This window comes from Labeo rohita, unplaced genomic scaffold (genome assembly GCF_022985175.1).
Source record: "Labeo rohita strain BAU-BD-2019 unplaced genomic scaffold, IGBB_LRoh.1.0 scaffold_1495, whole genome shotgun sequence".
NCBI lineage: Eukaryota > Metazoa > Chordata > Actinopteri > Cypriniformes > Cyprinidae > Labeo > Labeo rohita.
Genome location: NW_026127665.1, coordinates 1 through 18,562, shown reverse-complemented (window position 1 = coordinate 18,562; position 18,562 = coordinate 1). Strand labels below are relative to the sequence as shown.

Sequence of the window (18,562 nt, the reverse complement as noted above, 5' to 3'; positions counted from 1 at the left end):
TGCACTTAAAATAAATAAATAAATAAATGCCGGTGCCATAGGTGCCAGATGCTCCTGGATGCCAAACTTTAAAAACAAACCTGTTTGTTTCTGTGTATGGATCTCAGATTGGACTTTCTGATCACCTTCTCATCGAACTCAACTGTGAAATGCCTCTCCCCTGCCTTAGGGTAAAATCAACCATTACTTTTTGTTGATCAATCACTGTTCACTGATTCTGTACAGACACATATTTCAGATATTACTGAACACAGCTCTGCTCTTGATATCCTTGCCAAATATAATGCCTCTCTTTCTACTGCCCTTAATATACACGCCCCCCTCAAATGCAGAATTGTACCTTCTACACATGCGTCTCCCTGGTTTTCCCCCTCACTTCGCAAATTGAAAACTACTGGTCGTCGCCTGGAACGCCTCTACAGGAATACTGGCTTGACCATGCATCTTATTGCTTATAAGGACCATATTCAGCTATATAAATCGTCTTTAAATACTGCACGCTCCAGCTATTATTCTGCCCTCATCACAAATGCATCTTTCCATCCTAAAACACTGTTTTCTATAGGTAACAAACTCACTAACCCTCCTGCTCCTGTCATGACCAACTCTGTAGACCTCTGTGAGTCATTCTTACATTGCTTCCAAAATAAAATAAAATCATATATATTCTCTCTTTCCAACAGTGTAATCCCCTATCCACTCAAATGACTGATTTCGACCCTCCAACTCCTGCTTATATTTCTGAGTTACTCAGTAAAACCAATCCTTGTTTCTGTCATCTTGATCCTGCCCCTACATCTCTGCTCAAATACTCTGCACCCGTTATTTCACGGCCTATTTCACTTCTCTTTTCTAAAACCCTGAGCACTGGAGTTGTTCCTCTTAATTAAAAAAAAGAAGGGCCTTGACCCTTCTGATATGGCCAATTACAGACCAATTTCAAATCTTCTGCTTCTTTCAGAAATACTTGAAAAAGTTGTTGCTGTTCAACTACAGTCATATTTGTCATCTCATAATCTGTATGAATGTTTTCAATCTGGTTTTCGCTCTTACCACAGCACCGAGACAGCACTTCTTAAAGTTGTCAATGACCTTCTAATGGCTGCTGACTCTGGCTCTGTTAGCATTTTGATTCTTTTAGATCTTTCCTCTGCATTTGACACTGTCTCTCACAGTATTCTCATTTCACAACTTTCTGCTCTTGGTATTTCTGGAACTGCCTTAGCTTGGTTCACTTCTTATCTGTTTGACCGTCAACATTACATTACTATCCGCCAGGCTAAATCCTCTAGTGCGACCATTAATACTTAATTTTAATGTATTAAGATAGTGCTATTAAAAGATCAAATTTGATATAGAGTTTATTAATATATTGTATATTTAGGCTACATAGTGTTTTCCTCCGCAAAACGTGGCATAATGTGGCATAACGGATTAAGATGATAAAGACTAAGCTCAATATGCTCCTATCATTATTAAAACAACTACACACAAGCAGGTGAGCCTAGAATAAGTGCAACACTGCGTATATTTGTGTTTTCCAATATAGAATAATCTCTACAGCTCTTTCATATCATTGTGTTTTATTTATATTGATTTTCTACGGGAGGAAAACGTCTATTTAATGCATTGCGTTCTGGGCTCTTCTGCTTGCCTATACAGACTTGGTCCTTTCACTTAATGCATATCTTACTGCGCGTTCATATCTACTGGTATATAGTTTGTCGACAGTAAGGTTTACAGAACAGTCTTTATCATCTTAGTCCGTTTTGCCACATTAAGCGTTTGCTGGGCAAGTATAAAAGTGAAAGTCTGCACATTGTGTTCATGGCCATACGCTTGCCTTTAAGTACATTAAATTAATATACTATATAACAATCTATTATGGCACTTAATGTATCTTAAAACATTAAGCCATATCAAGTGTTAAAGGAGAAGTCCACTTCCAAAACAAAGATTTGCATATAATGTACTCACCCTTTTGTCATTCAAGATGTTCATGTCTTTCTTTCTTCAGTCGTAAAGAAATTCTGTTTTTTGAGGGAAACATTTCAGCATTTTTTCTCCATATAATGGACTGATATGGTGCCCCGATTTTGAACTTTCAAAATGCAGTTTATATGCAGCTTCAGCCGATCCCAAAAGCGGTTGTAAACGATCCCAGCTGAGAAAGAAGGATCTTATCTAGCGTAACGATCGGTTATTTTCATTTTTAAAAAAAACGCTCGTCTTGTCTTACTCTGCCTGAACTCCGTTTTTTCCGGTTCATGACAGTTAGGGTATGTCGAAAAACTCCCATCTCATGTTCTCCCTCAACTTCAAAATAGTCCTGTATTGCTGTTTTAGCTTTTTTGTTAAGGGTGTTTGATCTTGTTTGCATATTTACTTTGCAAAGACTGGGTCGGTACTTCTGCAGCGATGTAGGATGATTTTGAAATGATTTTTATGTTGAGGGAGAAAATATGATTGGATTTTTTCAACATACCCTAACTGTCTTGAGTCAGAATACACAGAGTTCAAGGAGAGCAAGACAAGACGAGCGTTTGAGATTTAAAAGTATTTAAACTGTATTTTTTTTAAATGAAAATAAGCAATCGTTACGCTAGATAAGACCCTTCTTCCTCGGCTGGGATCGTTCACAACCGCATTTGGGATCGTTGAAGCCGCATTTAAACTGCATTTTGAAAGTTCAAACCCGGGGCACCATATCAGTCCATTATATGGAGAAAAATGCTGAAATGTTTTTCTCAAAAAACATAATTTCTTTACAACTGAAGAAAGTAAGACATGAACATTTTGGATGACAAGGGGGTGAGTACATTACATGTGAATCTTTTTTTGGAAGTGGACTTCTCCTTTAATAGTTTTCTAGAGAGACTTTGTGCATTGCATTCATATTCTGCTGTTCTATGGCCACGGATTTGAGGGTCTTGTCTTTATCTCCTACAGATAGCTTGCAGGACCCTGTACATTGTGCTATTAAATGAGTGTTTAACCACCACAGCATCTTGTCTCCATTGGCAACACACACAAATTGTGTGGATTGCAAGTGATGTCACAGGTAGCAAAGAGTGCAAGTGGTAATTGCGAGTGACATTGTAATTTAGTTTATTTTTTTCTTGTCTTCACCACCTGGCTACTGTTGTAAAATGTTGAGAGATTTAATAAAAAAATAAATAAAATAAAATAAAATACAAATAAAATAGACTGCAAGTGACATCACTTCCGGGAGTGCAGTTGTCTGAGAGTGCAGGTCTGAAAATGCATGTGCATGTCTGTAGCCAGACCCTTCTCACTCACACTGGTGTGGAGATGACAAAAACACTAAACTACCTGTGCCTCGAATTTACAGCTAATTATCCAAAAGACAAATATAGTTAATTTGTCTTGATAACATCCATGACTCATGAGCTACCATGCAATGAGTTAGCTAAAGTTAATAATTAAGTAATTAAAACTATTTATTGTCTTGTGCAAAATAAATTATTAGTAAAATATGTCCCTTTCATTTGTGCAGTGATTTATTTTAAATATACTAGAAACTAGTAGCATAGAAAACATTTTGGCATAGTTTCCTTTGTTGTTGCCTGTTCTTGCAGGTGGAATCTCTTCACTTTAATACAAAAAGGACACGCTTTCTCTCGCTTACATGTACGCGCTCAGAAACATAACTAAGTGCATATGACAGGATGTAAAATCAATATTTACACAGCATAACAGCAGTAAGTGTATCTGTCCCACACGCGTGCCGCATTGTCCCACAAAAACACATCTGTCCCGCAACAGATATTTTGCTATTTGGTCCCACCCACCCTTTGCACAGCTTCTTCAACCTGCTGCCATCAGGGAGGAGGCTGCAGAGTCTCCAGGCCAGGACCAGCAGACTGAAAGACAGCTTCATCCACCAGGCTGTCAGGAAGCTCAACTCTCTTCCGGCTCTGCCCCCACTTCCCTTTTCCTTCCCATGCACTTTTTGATCTCTGACACATACATGTAAACACACCCTCACAGACCTGCACCTTTCACTTTGTGCAGCATTGGCCAGCTACCTCATTTCTACCTCTCTGTCAGTATAAGACTGCTCTCTGTCACTTTATCATATCGATAAGCTCCACTGCACTATACTGTTGCATTTGCACTACTCTGGTTTTTGCACATGTGCCCTTACTTGTATATTGTTGTTGTTGTGGTGTTATTATTACATGCCATTTTTTTGTATCTATCTGTACTTACCTTTTGTATTTAATATATTTGTATTTAATATCTGTTTGCACCTAGGGTCTGAGAGTAACGTAATTTCAATTCTCTGTATGTCTTGGACATGTGGCAGAATTGACAATAAAGCTGACTTTGATATGGTCACCCTCTCGCTTCCACTCATGAGTCTTCCCCACCCGAAGCCTGCTATCTACAAGTGAGCGACGCCTCGTCATAATCACACAAAATCACCTTCCAGGTCTGCGTTCCTCAAAAGCATCGTGAGATAAGTTGATCGTAGAGACCACTGGTGGCAATCAGGCTCACGATGCTTTTAGGAAACGCTGTTTCCATTCATGTGTGTTTGCGCGCCTCGTCTAATCCGGCTCACAGTCACTAGTGTAAAACTCCGACCAGGTTTTCTTGTGCGCACCCGTTTTTAACGCGTCTTGACGTCGTACAGTATGACATTAATGACAACGAGATCCCAGTGTGACATGATCATCATGTTCGTACTGTCTGACAAGCAACAATCGTTTAGGACTATTAAAAATCGCACAGTGTGAACCCGGCTTAAGTCGTTCCACTGAACACTACTGGTAACGACGGAATGATCATGTTCTGCCCATCGTCACCCGTAATGCTGAATCCCTGACAATTTTCAACTGACAGCTTAAAAAAAAACACACTCATCTCTTTCGTCAACATTTGACTGCATCCTAAAATCAATAATAAAAAAAGCTTTTTTTCCCTTCATCCCTCCCTGTCTATTTTACACTAATAGGAACAATGTCTCAAAGTTTTGTCATAAAGCGTCTGCTGAATGAATAAATGTAAATATATAAATGTAACTGAACGTACCTGTAGATAAAAAGCCGATAAAGAACCAGGCTAAGACGATCATCTTACGCACAAGAGAAAAAGCTTCAAAATACATAAACCCAAAGTGTCATGCAAGAAAGCAGTGCTGCTGCTAACACATAACACATTTCATCGGCACATCTGACAAACCGCAAGCATTGAATCATAAGTGACACTCCCACTCAGCATTGCAGCACCCTGCCCACTTTTTGAAGCAAAGGCAAGTCCCACTTTGACAAAGTGCCTATGCCAACAATAAATGCTAAAATATAAATAATATAATAATAAAACACCCACAATTACAAATTTGTCATTTAAGACACTAGCTGTAAGTCTTTGGAATTATGAGATTATCAGTACCAATAATTCATGTCGAATTATTTACTACTGAAAATGAATCTAAGTAATAGATACATACTCAGATGTAAAAATCTTTTACTTACTTGTGACATTGAAGAAGGTTACTACTGAGCGAACAATTGTCGCACATTTTCTTGGTATATTGAAACACGGATGTCCTAAACCAATTGGCTTCCGTGCAGTCGTTGCAAACTGAAACTCCCCAGGCACAAAACTGCGCCCCAATGTTCATACTATCCATCCTAAATAGTGTGTGAGATTAGAAAAGTTGTGTCCCAAAGCAAAAGAGTATTCTAAAGTCCTCGAATGGTCTACTATTTAGATTTTTAAGGGTGTAGATCCGTGCAGATATTGACTATCGCTCACGATCCATGGCGCTCTGACGAAGGTTTGGTCCAAAACAGTTTCTGTTTCTCTTAGGTTTCACTCAAGTGTATGTGTTAGCAGTGGAGCGCCATCTAGTGAGAGGTCTGTGCTCTACTCCGTATTATCATTTTCTTTCTTTTTTTAAAAAATTTGTATTTAAGAAAATAACAATAAAAAGGTCTCCCAAAAACAGTCTACAATCTACATATAGCTATCAAACTAGTAAAGTAAAACAAAAGTATTGAAATATTAGCATGCTTTATCCATCTCCTTGTGAGTTTTAGAAAGTCTCTCCTGTGAACTTCCTGAATCCTGCATCTCCATTGCACTGGTATAATGGTGAATCTCTCCAGTCCAAATCAAGAGCAGATAAGCAGCTTTGTAATGACCAGGGCAGCAAATATTTGCGTCAGTGGTTCTTTGACTCCAAGTTGTGCATTAAAATTGTTAAATGCACGGCTAACCATGCATTATCCCTTACTTGCAAACTTGTGAACACTCATGAGAGCCTGTCAGTAAACTTTTTTCTGCATTACTATCATACTGAACTTCTTCCTCTTGCTGTGAATACTTTTATCTGAACATCTGTGAACATCATGACTCTTGGTCATATTCAAGCCTGTATTGCTCTGTCTTTGCCAGTACTTTCAGACACATTGACAAACATACGCACAAACTGAAAAATGCTGGTGTTGAATATGCTGCAGGAGACAGCTTACTTTAATGACAGTCTTCATGTGATAAATATATTTTATGTATTTACTTATTTTTATCTAATGAAGACAGTTATAAATGTCTTGGATGGTCTTAGAGTGACTATCAGCACATTCTAATTTTTGAGAAAATGATGAGACGAACTCAAAACGACGAGCTGGAAAAGCGGCTATTGTTCCCCTCATGTGTATAATTATTGCATTTTATTTTACAGTACATGTACTTACAGTGTACCCACCTAAGAAAGTTCTGGTAATATAAAGTAACTACATGGGATAGGGGTAAGTTTAGGGTTAGTACCTAGTTATTACTCTTTGTAGTTTTTGTAATTAGTATAACAAGTACATAGTATGTACATAAGGAACCATGCTGTAAAATAAAGTGCTATCATAATAATTAACAAATGTTGTATTTCTGTGAAGAATAACATAACATTTTATTGCCATAAATATCAAAATACAGAAACGAGTTAGATCTCTTTTTTTTTTCGTAATGTTTGAGGCACTATTCTTCACACGCAGTTCCAATGTGACACAAAAATATTTAAACACTGACAAGATATAAAAATTGCATTTATAAAGATTGGTGCACAGCACACAATAAATAAATCGTTAAATCTTTTTTTTTTTTTTTTGAGTCAACAAATTTTATATATTACTTATAAATATAAAAACATTTATCATTTTATTTGACATCTGATTTATATTGCACACAAAATTGTAAAGCATCTGTGAAAATTTAAAGCTACAGTCTACCTAACTACAATGCAATAACAGTCTTTCAGCAATCTGACAAGAAACAAAATTGTGGTTAATATGTACCCTGATAATATTGTGCATAAGTTATATGAACTTAGTTCCAGCCAGGGTTGCCAAGTCCATGATTTTCACTTCACTTAACATTATTAGTAATGCGTCTCCCATCCAAAAGTCACAAAGAGCTTTGTGCTGTTACTTCTGATAAGTAACAAAGTGAGAAACAATTTTCTCACAAAATCAAAAAACAAAATGTTGTTTCGACGTCTCAGTTCAAGAGGAAGCATGAGTCATTGCATACAGTCCAAATGCTCAGTAGCAAGTCAGGTGTTCACAAGCTGATCGTCAGGGTCTTTTCTACAAGCAATTTTCTTTCACAAACATAGTTTCTTTAAAGGCACAGGTCTGTAAAGAGAACAACAGAAAACTGACTTTAGTAAGGGCCAACACGGCAGTACAATATTCTTAATAAAAAAATCATGTGACACATGAAAAGACCTGAGGAAATTCATAAACCAGTGATGAGCTTCAACAGTCAGCACAAATAACACAATACTGAAGTCAGAGATAAATTTACACATTTCAGGTTTATACATATAAACACATTTCTTGACATAATTTTAAACATTCAAAAACATGCAAATAATTTAATTATTAACATATTCAGATACAACACACTATTTTACTAACAATAGGCAATCATTCTGCACATGGTTTGTTTAAAAATAAACTTGCTCCATACATAAACATTTTGATTTTCAACTTTTCACTTGGAGGTAAATATATTTAAATGTTGACAAATGGTGAATTAAAGTGACCAAGCTAATTGTTTCAATTCCAATCAAATGAAAATCAAAATACAGAACAGTGATTGGCTCTTGAAGTGATTTGTTTCAGGTAATCTGATCACAATTATGTTCTAAAGTATTTCTTATAGACAGAGATATAGTTTAGATCAGAATGGAACTAGAAAAATGTCCTCCATCTATAGAAATTAAGACCTTTTACATTACTCTAGTTGAGTCCTACTGAGCAGTGAAGCTCTTTTTCAGTTTCTGCATTAGGAGCAACTTTTAGCCTTAAGAATGTTGGTGAATATGGCCCCAGGTCATTAGAACATTAGACAACTCATTTCCATTAATCGAAGAACTTAGGCCTATCTAAGATTAATAAATGCTGTATAAGTCATCGTTAGTAAGTCCATTCGCTATCAAATTAAAGTTGTTTGGAAAATGGTTTCCCAAAACGTCAGATCAAAATATTTTGCACAAACTACTTTAAACTTTGCTCCACTTATTTATTTATTTATTTATTTTTTCATTTTTACAAGTTACCGTTTTTACTGAAGTTTAATGATTAAAATATATGAAATAGGACTCACCCTTATAATCACCCTTTTAATAAATGACCACAGAAACCATTTCAAAGAAAGTCAAGAAAAAAAGTGCATTTTCATGAGGCATCATCATCCTCATCATCCTCAGTGAGTGAATGGACATGGACGCACTGAACTCTGGACTGGTTCTGGTCGGGTCTCCACAACAGAGAGAGACAAATCCACAGAGTGATTGTCCATTTCTGTGCACCCATTGGCTGTAAATTTAAGAAAAAATGAAAATGACCTTGAACACAGTGTATTAGCTTCTTCTAAAACAAACCCGTGTTAATAAATTAACACCAGGTTCATTCAAGGAAAAAAAAAAAAAACATACCCCCACAGGGAAAGACGGAAGTCAGCCACTTCCAGACAGCAAACAGACAGGAGAGCACTGATGGACACACGTGTGTGACTGCAGCCCCTGTAGTGGGCTGACATAACATAACATAACATGCTTATCTGCATTTACAGAAGATGAGGCCAAACACCTAATTACTAGCTGGGATACAAAGTCCATACTATACCATATAGCAAAAACCAAAAATAAATGTGTGCTGTTAACCCCCAATGGCTGCTCGGCCCTAGATAAAATAATTTATGTTTTGTTCTCATTTTGCCTCAAAACAGTGATTATTATTATTATTATTATTATTATTTGTGTATAAAATGGGAACATCCTATGTAAAATCCACTTTAAAGAAAATATGCATTTTTTAAAATAAAAAATAATGAAAAGTTTGTTATGCAAAGTGGAAAAAACTCATTTAAAATACTTAACAAAAGTTAAATAAAAATGACTTATTTCATTATTTAACAAATAACCTTTTGCTTACTTGTAACTTTTTAGTAGCCTACAGAAGATTTTCACCGAATGACAATTCCCCCCCTTTTGTGAGGAGTCAATATGAAACTTCCGACAGACAACAAAAGCAAAAAAATTTCGAGATGGTCCTCACTGCAGAACACAAGATCCAGGGGGCAAGGTTGTATCCAAATCCAACTCCTCCCACCTTACATACCTAAACCTACCCATCTCCACCCCCTGATACCTAAACACACCCATCTCCTCTCTCCTCCCCTAAACCTACCATTTCCACCCCCAAGATGTGGATGCAACCACATCCCCTGGACCTTGTTAAATACACACTGATTTCTATGAAAAGCAGCAAAAATAATCCTTTCTGTTAAAATCTGACGACGCGTTTTATTCCTGTTGGCTAGTTAACTATGAAGTTTACTTTGTTTTTGTTCCAGCTCACACAGCCGGCTGAGGATAAGGGCCTGCTGTCAGTAGCGTTAATTCACAACATAACACAAGACAAACCCTTCAGAATTGCTGTTATTGTTTTTACTCAATAACTTTCTTATTAACAGTTCACGTGTTACAGTTAAAATAATATTTACAGTTGTAGATACAATTAACAACATACAGTATATATTGTACACAAATACTTTAAACTTCACTCTGCTTATTTTTCTAGTTTTTAGAAATTAACAGTGTACCGAAGTTTTTGTAAACAAAATTGGCTATACAATAGTTTAATGACTCGCTTGTTATGTTAGAGTTTTGCATGTTCGATGTGATTACCATAACGTGGACTTGGGGGAATAGCCTATTTCGCCCAGAGCCCAGAATAAGCAATACAGGAGAGTAGAAGAATGCTTCATTCTCAAACAGAATATACTTCCCCTAATAGTTACTTTAGCAGGGGTGGTTAGAAGGGATTAGTTTACCTGTTTCCTGTTCTAGACTACAAGGCAAGAAACAACAAAGTGAGAAACAATTTTCTCACAAAATCAAAAAACAAAATGTTGTTTCGACGTCTCAGTTCAAGAGGAAGCATGAGTCATTGCATACAGTCCAAATGCTCAGTAGCAAGTCAGGTGTTCACAAGCTGATCGTCAGGGTCTTTTCTACAAGCAATTTTCTTTCACAAACATAGTTTCTTTAAAGGCACAGGTCTGTAAAGAGAACAACAGAAAACTGACTTTAGTAAGGGCCAACACGGCAGTACAATATTCTTAATAAAAAAATCATGTGACACATGAAAAGACCTGAGGAAATTCATAAACCAGTGATGAGCTTCAACAGTCAGCACAAATAACACAATACTGAAGTCAGAGATAAATTTACACATTTCAGGTTTATACATATAAACACATTTCTTGACATAATTTTAAACATTCAAAAACATGCAAATAATTTAATTATTAACATATTCAGATACAACACACTATTTTACTAACAATAGGCAATCATTCTGCACATGGTTTGTTTAAAAATAAACTTGCTCCATACATAAACATTTTGATTTTCAACTTTTCACTTGGAGGTAAATATATTTAAATGTTGACAAATGGTGAATTAAAGTGACCAAGCTAATTGTTTCAATTCCAATCAAATGAAAATCAAAATACAGAACAGTGATTGGCTCTTGAAGTGATTTGTTTCAGGTAATCTGATCACAATTATGTTCTAAAGTATTTCTTATAGACAGAGATATAGTTTAGATCAGAATGGAACTAGAAAAATGTCCTCCATCTATAGAAATTAAGACCTTTTACATTACTCTAGTTGAGTCCTACTGAGCAGTGAAGCTCTTTTTCAGTTTCTGCATTAGGAGCAACTTTTAGCCTTAAGAATGTTGGTGAATATGGCCCCAGGTCATTAGAACATTAGACAACTCATTTCCATTAATCGAAGAACTTAGGCCTATCTAAGATTAATAAATGCTGTATAAGTCATCGTTAGTAAGTCCATTCGCTATCAAATTAAAGTTGTTTGGAAAATGGTTTCCCAAAACGTCAGATCAAAATATTTTGCACAAACTACTTTAAACTTTGCTCCACTTATTTATTTATTTATTTATTTTTTCATTTTTACAAGTTACCGTTTTTACTGAAGTTTAATGATTAAAATATATGAAATAGGACTCACTTGTCGTATTTGTGTGCATGCTCGATGTTCATCGGCAGACAAGTACACAGGCTGAAGAAACATACAGGGGTTGGACAATGAAACTGAAACACTGGCCAATATAGTGTTGGAGGTTTCATGGATATGTTTGCACAGCCTGGTGGCCTATCTTCACTGATTGCACACTGCACCAGTAAGAGCAGAGAGTGAAGGTTGACTATGTGCACCCAATGGATCAAACATTGTACCCTGAAAGTAGTGCCTTGTATCAGGATGATAATGCACCAATACACACAACAAGGCTGGTGACAAGAGTGATTTGATGAACATGAAAGTGAAGATGAACATCTCCCATGGCCTGCACAGTCACCAGATCTGAATATTATTGAGGGATGTTTTGGAAGAGCGAGTTAGGAAAAGTTTTCCTACGCCAGCATCACGTAGTGACCTGGCCACTTTTTTTTTTTTTTTGCAAGAGGAGAATAGCTTAAAATCCTTCTGGCTACTGTGCAGGACTTATATTTGTCATTCCCAGGATGAAATGATGCTGCATTGGGCACAAAAAGGCTCAACAACGTACTAATTGTTTTTAAAAAAACAGGTGTTTCAGTTTTATTGTCCAACCCCTGTACATACACGGGCTGAGAGAAGTCATGCTGCTAGTGGGAAAGTAATATTGAGAAAGTGTGACGTATGTGACCATATTAGGCAGACGAAATTTACATTACTAACTTATTGCTAGTCTGTGATTGGACGCAGGCAATAAACGCCCATGAATATTTAACCCAAAGGACGTCAGAAAAAAACTTCCGCATCGCGGATAAACGTCTAGTAACAGACCAGATCAAAATGCACAAATGTTCTTATTTTATACTTCACATTTATATTCTTAACAGTGTTTGGTAAGTAAGCCCTTGCACCCACACATTTTCTGCATTAACGTGCCGTAAAATAATTTAGATCCGGTGGGCTAAACAACCATTCTAGTATAAAGTGAACCAATGTTTTGTCAGCCAAAATCCTTTAAGCTAATATAATTACTTTAAGTACCCCTAAGAAGTTCATATTTCTACAGCCTCGCTTAACAACACGAAAGCATACGGTTTTTTAACGTCATTTCAGACATTAATGTAAAAATATCACCTTTTAGGTAGACCTAAGTGAGTGATTTATTTTTGATGCGTTCAGGAAATTAAGAACAAAACTTTGAAAAAGAATGAAATCTTCTTTTCATAATCATCCTTTTAATAAGTAATCACAGAAACCATTTTATATAAAATGCAAATGTCCGGTGCGACAGCAGCCCCTGACATTAACAGTTACTCAAACTAGTATAACGCGGTGAAATCTGCAGGTCCGAGATCGTGATTTCACCAAGTGCAACATGTTCCTGGATCAACATCCATAACGTCATGGATGTAAAATGATTCTTGGATGTAAAAAAAAAATGTTCTAAGTAGCCTTTGAAGAATTATTTATGATTCAAATTATGAAAAGCTAATGTTTTCAGGTAGATGGCGCTAAATTGTCATGTTACAAATGCCACGTTTAATTACTTCAAATTTACTTTTAAATTATTGAATCGATTTAATTATTAAATTAGAGAAAACGCTTTCAGTTTGGGAAATCCATATGGAAATATAAACATTTTTTTAAAAAGTCTTATTTTTGTAATCACCCTTTTAATAAATGACCACAGAAACCATTTCAAAGAAAGTCAAGAAAAAAAGTGCATTTTCATGAGGCATCATCATCCTCATCATCCTCAGTGAGTGAATGGACATGGACGCACTGAACTCTGGACTGGTTCTGGTCGGGTCTCCACAACAGAGAGAGACAAATCCACAGAGTGATTGTCCATTTCTGTGCACCCATTGGCTGTAAATTTAAGAAAAAATGAAAATGACCTTGAACACAGTGTATTAGCTTCTTCTAAAACAAACCCGTGTTAATAAATTAACACCAGGTTCATTCAAGGAAAAAAAAAAAAAACATACCCCCACAGGGAAAGACGGAAGTCAGCCACTTCCAGACAGCAAACAGACAGGAGAGCACTGATGGACACACGTGTGTGACTGCAGCCCCTGTAGTGGGCTGACATAACATAACATAACATGCTTATCTGCATTTACAGAAGATGAGGCCAAACACCTAATTACTAGCTGGGATACAAAGTCCATACTATACCATATAGCAAAAACCAAAAATAAATGTGTGCTGTTAACCCCCAATGGCTGCTCGGCCCTAGATAAAATAATTTATGTTTTGTTCTCATTTTGCCTCAAAACAGTGATTATTATTATTATTATTATTTGTGTATAAAATGGGAACATCCTATGTAAAATCCACTTTAAAGAAAATATGCATTTTTTAAAATAAAAAATAATGAAAAGTTTGTTATGCAAAGTGGAAAAAACTCATTTAAAATACTTAACAAAAGTTAAATAAAAATGACTTATTTCATTATTTAACAAATAACCTTTTGCTTACTTGTAACTTTTTAGTAGCCTACAGAAGATTTTCACCGAATGACAATTCCCCCCCTTTTGTGAGGAGTCAATATGAAACTTCCGACAGACAACAAAAGCAAAAAAATTTCGAGATGGTCCTCACTGCAGAACACAAGATCCAGGGGGCAAGGTTGTATCCAAATCCAACTCCTCCCACCTTACATACCTAAACCTACCCATCTCCACCCCCTGATACCTAAACACACCCATCTCCTCTCTCCTCCCCTAAACCTACCATTTCCACCCCCAAGATGTGGATGCAACCACATCCCCTGGACCTTGTTAAATACACACTGATTTCTATGAAAAGCAGCAAAAATAATCCTTTCTGTTAAAATCTGACGACGCGTTTTATTCCTGTTGGCTAGTTAACTATGAAGTTTACTTTGTTTTTGTTCCAGCTCACACAGCCGGCTGAGGATAAGGGCCTGCTGTCAGTAGCGTTAATTCACAACATAACACAAGACAAACCCTTCAGAATTGCTGTTATTGTTTTTACTCAATAACTTTCTTATTAACAGTTCACGTGTTACAGTTAAAATAATATTTACAGTTGTAGATACAATTAACAACATACAGTATATATTGTACACAAATACTTTAAACTTCACTCTGCTTATTTTTCTAGTTTTTAGAAATTAACAGTGTACCGAAGTTTTTGTAAACAAAATTGGCTATACAATAGTTTAATGACTCGCTTGTTATGTTAGAGTTTTGCATGTTCGATGTGATTACCATAACGTGGACTTGGGGGAATAGCCTATTTCGCCCAGAGCCCAGAATAAGCAATACAGGAGAGTAGAAGAATGCTTCATTCTCAAACAGAATATACTTCCCCTAATAGTTACTTTAGCAGGGGTGGTTAGAAGGGATTAGTTTACCTGTTTCCTGTTCTAGACTACAAGGCAAGAAACAAGACAGCTGAGGTTTTGGGGAAGGAAGTAGTTTAGAATGAAATATATATAAAAAAATGTGTGTGTACTTATCAGCACTGAACAATAAGGTTTGCACTAGGTTTTGACAGTGACTTGTGGCAGCCACAGGTGTCTATAATTCAGTCAAATGTTTTTTCACATTCTGAAGTAGGCTTGTGAACAGATTGACTGACTAAAAGTGAGATTTTGCCATAATCTTACACCAAATTAGATGTAAACTTCTGGATAGGATAACTGGTGTAAACTCTTCTTATTTATTTTAATGTAATTTTTGTTATTAAGTAACCCCCCCCAGCCAGTATGTCAGTACTGCAATTATGTCAGTACTACAATCTTTGCTGTGAAAATAACACTACACCTACTATTGAAGTGTAAAAATATGTAGGTGTTTCTAGATTCTAGTGTTTCTGTTTTGTCAGTATAAACTGACAACTGACTGAAAAGGCAGGTGTTCTCACATGTTTTTTTTTTTTTTCCTGAGTCAGACTAGCACTAATATTTCATCCAGTCATGTTGAAACAATGGTACAATTGCTTCTGAAATGACAATTGTCTGTCAGCACAAATAGTTTCTTTTTTTGTGATGGTTAAGGCATTGTTGTTTACACCCAATTCAAGTTCCTTGTCATGATGTTTTTTATGACAATTATACTTTTAACTTTTAAAATATTTAAGTACATTTAAATCCAGTTGTAATCATAAAATAAAATTTTACATGCACAGAAATTTTTATGAATCTACAAATCCATATTTTCATGAAATAGTCTGCATTTTATCAATAAATGGCTTTCATCCAAATGGTACAAACTTTGCAGAGTGAAATTGAGTCTTATTACATTTATTTTGACGTAATAAGACGTCAAAGACGTATGGCACAAAAATATTTATTTAATTAAAATATAGGCATAAAAGAACATAGACGTGGCAAAAAATCAGCAAGACACTGAATAAATGATGGATTAAATTTATAAAATACAGGACAATTTTACTTTCCCCTTCAAGCTTTATTTAGGAATGAATAAAGGTGATATTTTTACAATGAACAGTAGACTGACTGAACGCTTATGAAAATCTACCTATCTGCAATGACGCAAAAGTGAGTGTTTTACCAATCTGACTAAATCTGATTTCTGTAATGACTGATGTTTTTGACCTAAAAAGTGAAAGGCAAAAAAACCAAAAAAAAAAATTTTTAATCCCAGTGCCATTTACCTATAAAATGATGCAATATTTGTTAATAGGCTTTCATTCTGTTGGCAAGGCTTCAAAATTAAAATTTCTACTTTTTTATATACTAGATGGTGCATAATAGAGTGAACTGGATACATTATGCAGCTATAATTGTGTGGGAATGTTGGTATAGATGTCAGAGTGTGGTTTGTATGTGTGTTCTAAATAAATTTTTTGTGCGTTTGTGTGTGCGCACCTGTAATGTTTGACAGAGAAAAAATTATACTGTACTGCGAATCACAAATCCCACTGCTGTGTATGCCAGTTTGGTAATGCACCCAAACAAAATCTTACTAAAAGATCATTTTTTGAGATACCAACCTCAAATTTGAAATACAACTTCTTTAGATTCAACGCTTGAGTTCAAAATGTTTTATAAAATATATATTTTACATAACAAGAAATCAATGCTCATAAATCATTTTCATAAACTTAAACCTCTATAATTTTTCTTTACTTTACTTTATTTTTTTTACTTCAACAATAATCTACCAAGGGTCTTCTGTAAAATAGACCAAACCTAAAGCTGTACTTCAAAGCTTCATATTTTTTTATGACAGTTTTATTGACATGGACATTTTTGTCCACTATGAACCTATATGTGTAACTTTTTAAAAAAAAAATCGATGCACAAGGGTTAACGACATGAAGTGTATTAAATATTACTTCAAGTTTTCTCACTGGCTTTGTGAGTTTAATGAAAAGCTGATAAATAAATAACAACAATCAAAATAAAACACTTACTATAAATTTATTTTTATGCTTGCATAAAAATGAGTGTAAATCCATATCTGAATCAATGTTGAAATGTTACTGTGACTGATCTTTGTGTGAATGTATATAAGGTTTAGAAAGGTTGATTTAAAAGATGTAAATGAAGAATTAAGGAGAATTAATAAATTATATATAATTTATTGCAATTGTGTGAATATGTAATCAGTCAATTTAAAAGTAACTGTAGACTGATTACAAGTATTTTTAAATGAAATATAAGTACTTATTTTTTGGAAACTACCCAGTATGTGCTAGGTTAAAGGAGAAGTTAACTTCCAGAACAAAAAATATTCACATATAATGTACTCACCCCCTTGTCATCCAAGATGTTCATGTCTTTCATTCTTCAGTCGTAAAGAAATTATTTTTTAAATTTTTTATTATTATTATTTTTGTTTTTTGAGGAAAACATTCCAGGATTTTTTCCATATAATGGACTGATATGGTCCCCCCAAGTTTGAACTTCCAAAATGCAGTCTTTGCAATGTGAACATGCAAAGAAGATCAAATACCCTTAACAAAAAAGATAAAACAGCGATATAGGATGATTTTAAAGTTGAGGAAGAACATGAGATGGGAGTTTTTCGACATACACTCTCATGAACCGGAACAAAACAGTCCAGGCAGAGCGAGACAAGACGAGCATTTGACATTAAAAAGTATGAAAATAACCGATCATTTTGCTAGATTAGACCCTTCTTTCTTGGCTGGGATCGTTTACAACCGCATTTGTGATCGTTTGAAGCCGCATTTAAACTGCATTTTGGAAGTTCAAATTTGGGGCACCATATCAGTCCATTATATGGAGAAAATGCTGAAATGTTTTCCTCAAAAACACTTTTTTTACGACTGAAAAAAGAAAGACATGAACATCTTGGATGACATGGGGGTGAGTACATTATCTGTAAAAAGTGAACTTCTCCTTTAAAACTATTGTGGTTTAGGATGAGATTAAGTGCAGCATTGAGATCAGCACAGGAAGCCAATCTGCCCTTGTGTGTTTGTCAGTCTTTCTGTAGCTCAAACAGTAGAGCATGGCTCTGGCAACACCAAAGTAATAGGAAGCAAAACCAGAAATTTACATTTTTAAATGTGTACCTTAGGGGTGTGACGAGACACTTATCCCACGAGACGAGACGAGACACGAGACTGGGTTCACGAGAACGAGACGAGACAAGATTTTTTTTTTAAGAAATCCTCAGTGATGAAATATATAGGGAAAATAGTCTTTTAATGCAAAAAAATGAAGGTGCATTTTGAACTTTATGAAATTAAACTTCAATTTTAATGATTAATATGCAGTAATAAACAACATTTAAACAAGAGCTTCACGATTCTGAATAAACTGAGAATGCTAGTTGTTTTTAATAAATTGGAGACCATGAATCTCTCACGATTCTGTAGAAAAAAAGATTAGAAAAATAAACAAAATAACAATTTATTAGTGGTTGTGACAAATTGTTCATCGGCTAAGTCTTTGCTAACAACATATATTTATTTAAACAAAATAAAATAATAAAAAAAAAACATTCAGTGAAGGAGTCAGTGTCTTACTTTATTAAGGAA

At 35.3% G+C, this 18,562-nt stretch overlaps 1 long non-coding RNA gene across 2 annotated transcripts; it reads right to left on the bottom strand.

Annotated features, from left to right (window-relative positions):
• Positions 1 to 7,184: 7,184 nt before the first annotated feature.
• LOC127158393 (uncharacterized) lies at positions 7,185 to 15,625 on the bottom strand. Of its 2 annotated transcripts, none has more exons than XR_007826155.1 (4): positions 13,546 to 15,625; positions 8,966 to 13,426; positions 8,635 to 8,846; positions 7,185 to 7,658 (listed from the first exon to the last, which is right to left on the bottom strand). It is a non-coding gene; the product is annotated as an uncharacterized LOC127158393 (long non-coding RNA). The 2 variants fall into 2 exon arrangements; XR_007826156.1 differs by having other exon boundaries at positions 8,761 to 8,846.
• Between the last annotated feature and the right edge of the window lie 2,937 nt (positions 15,626 to 18,562).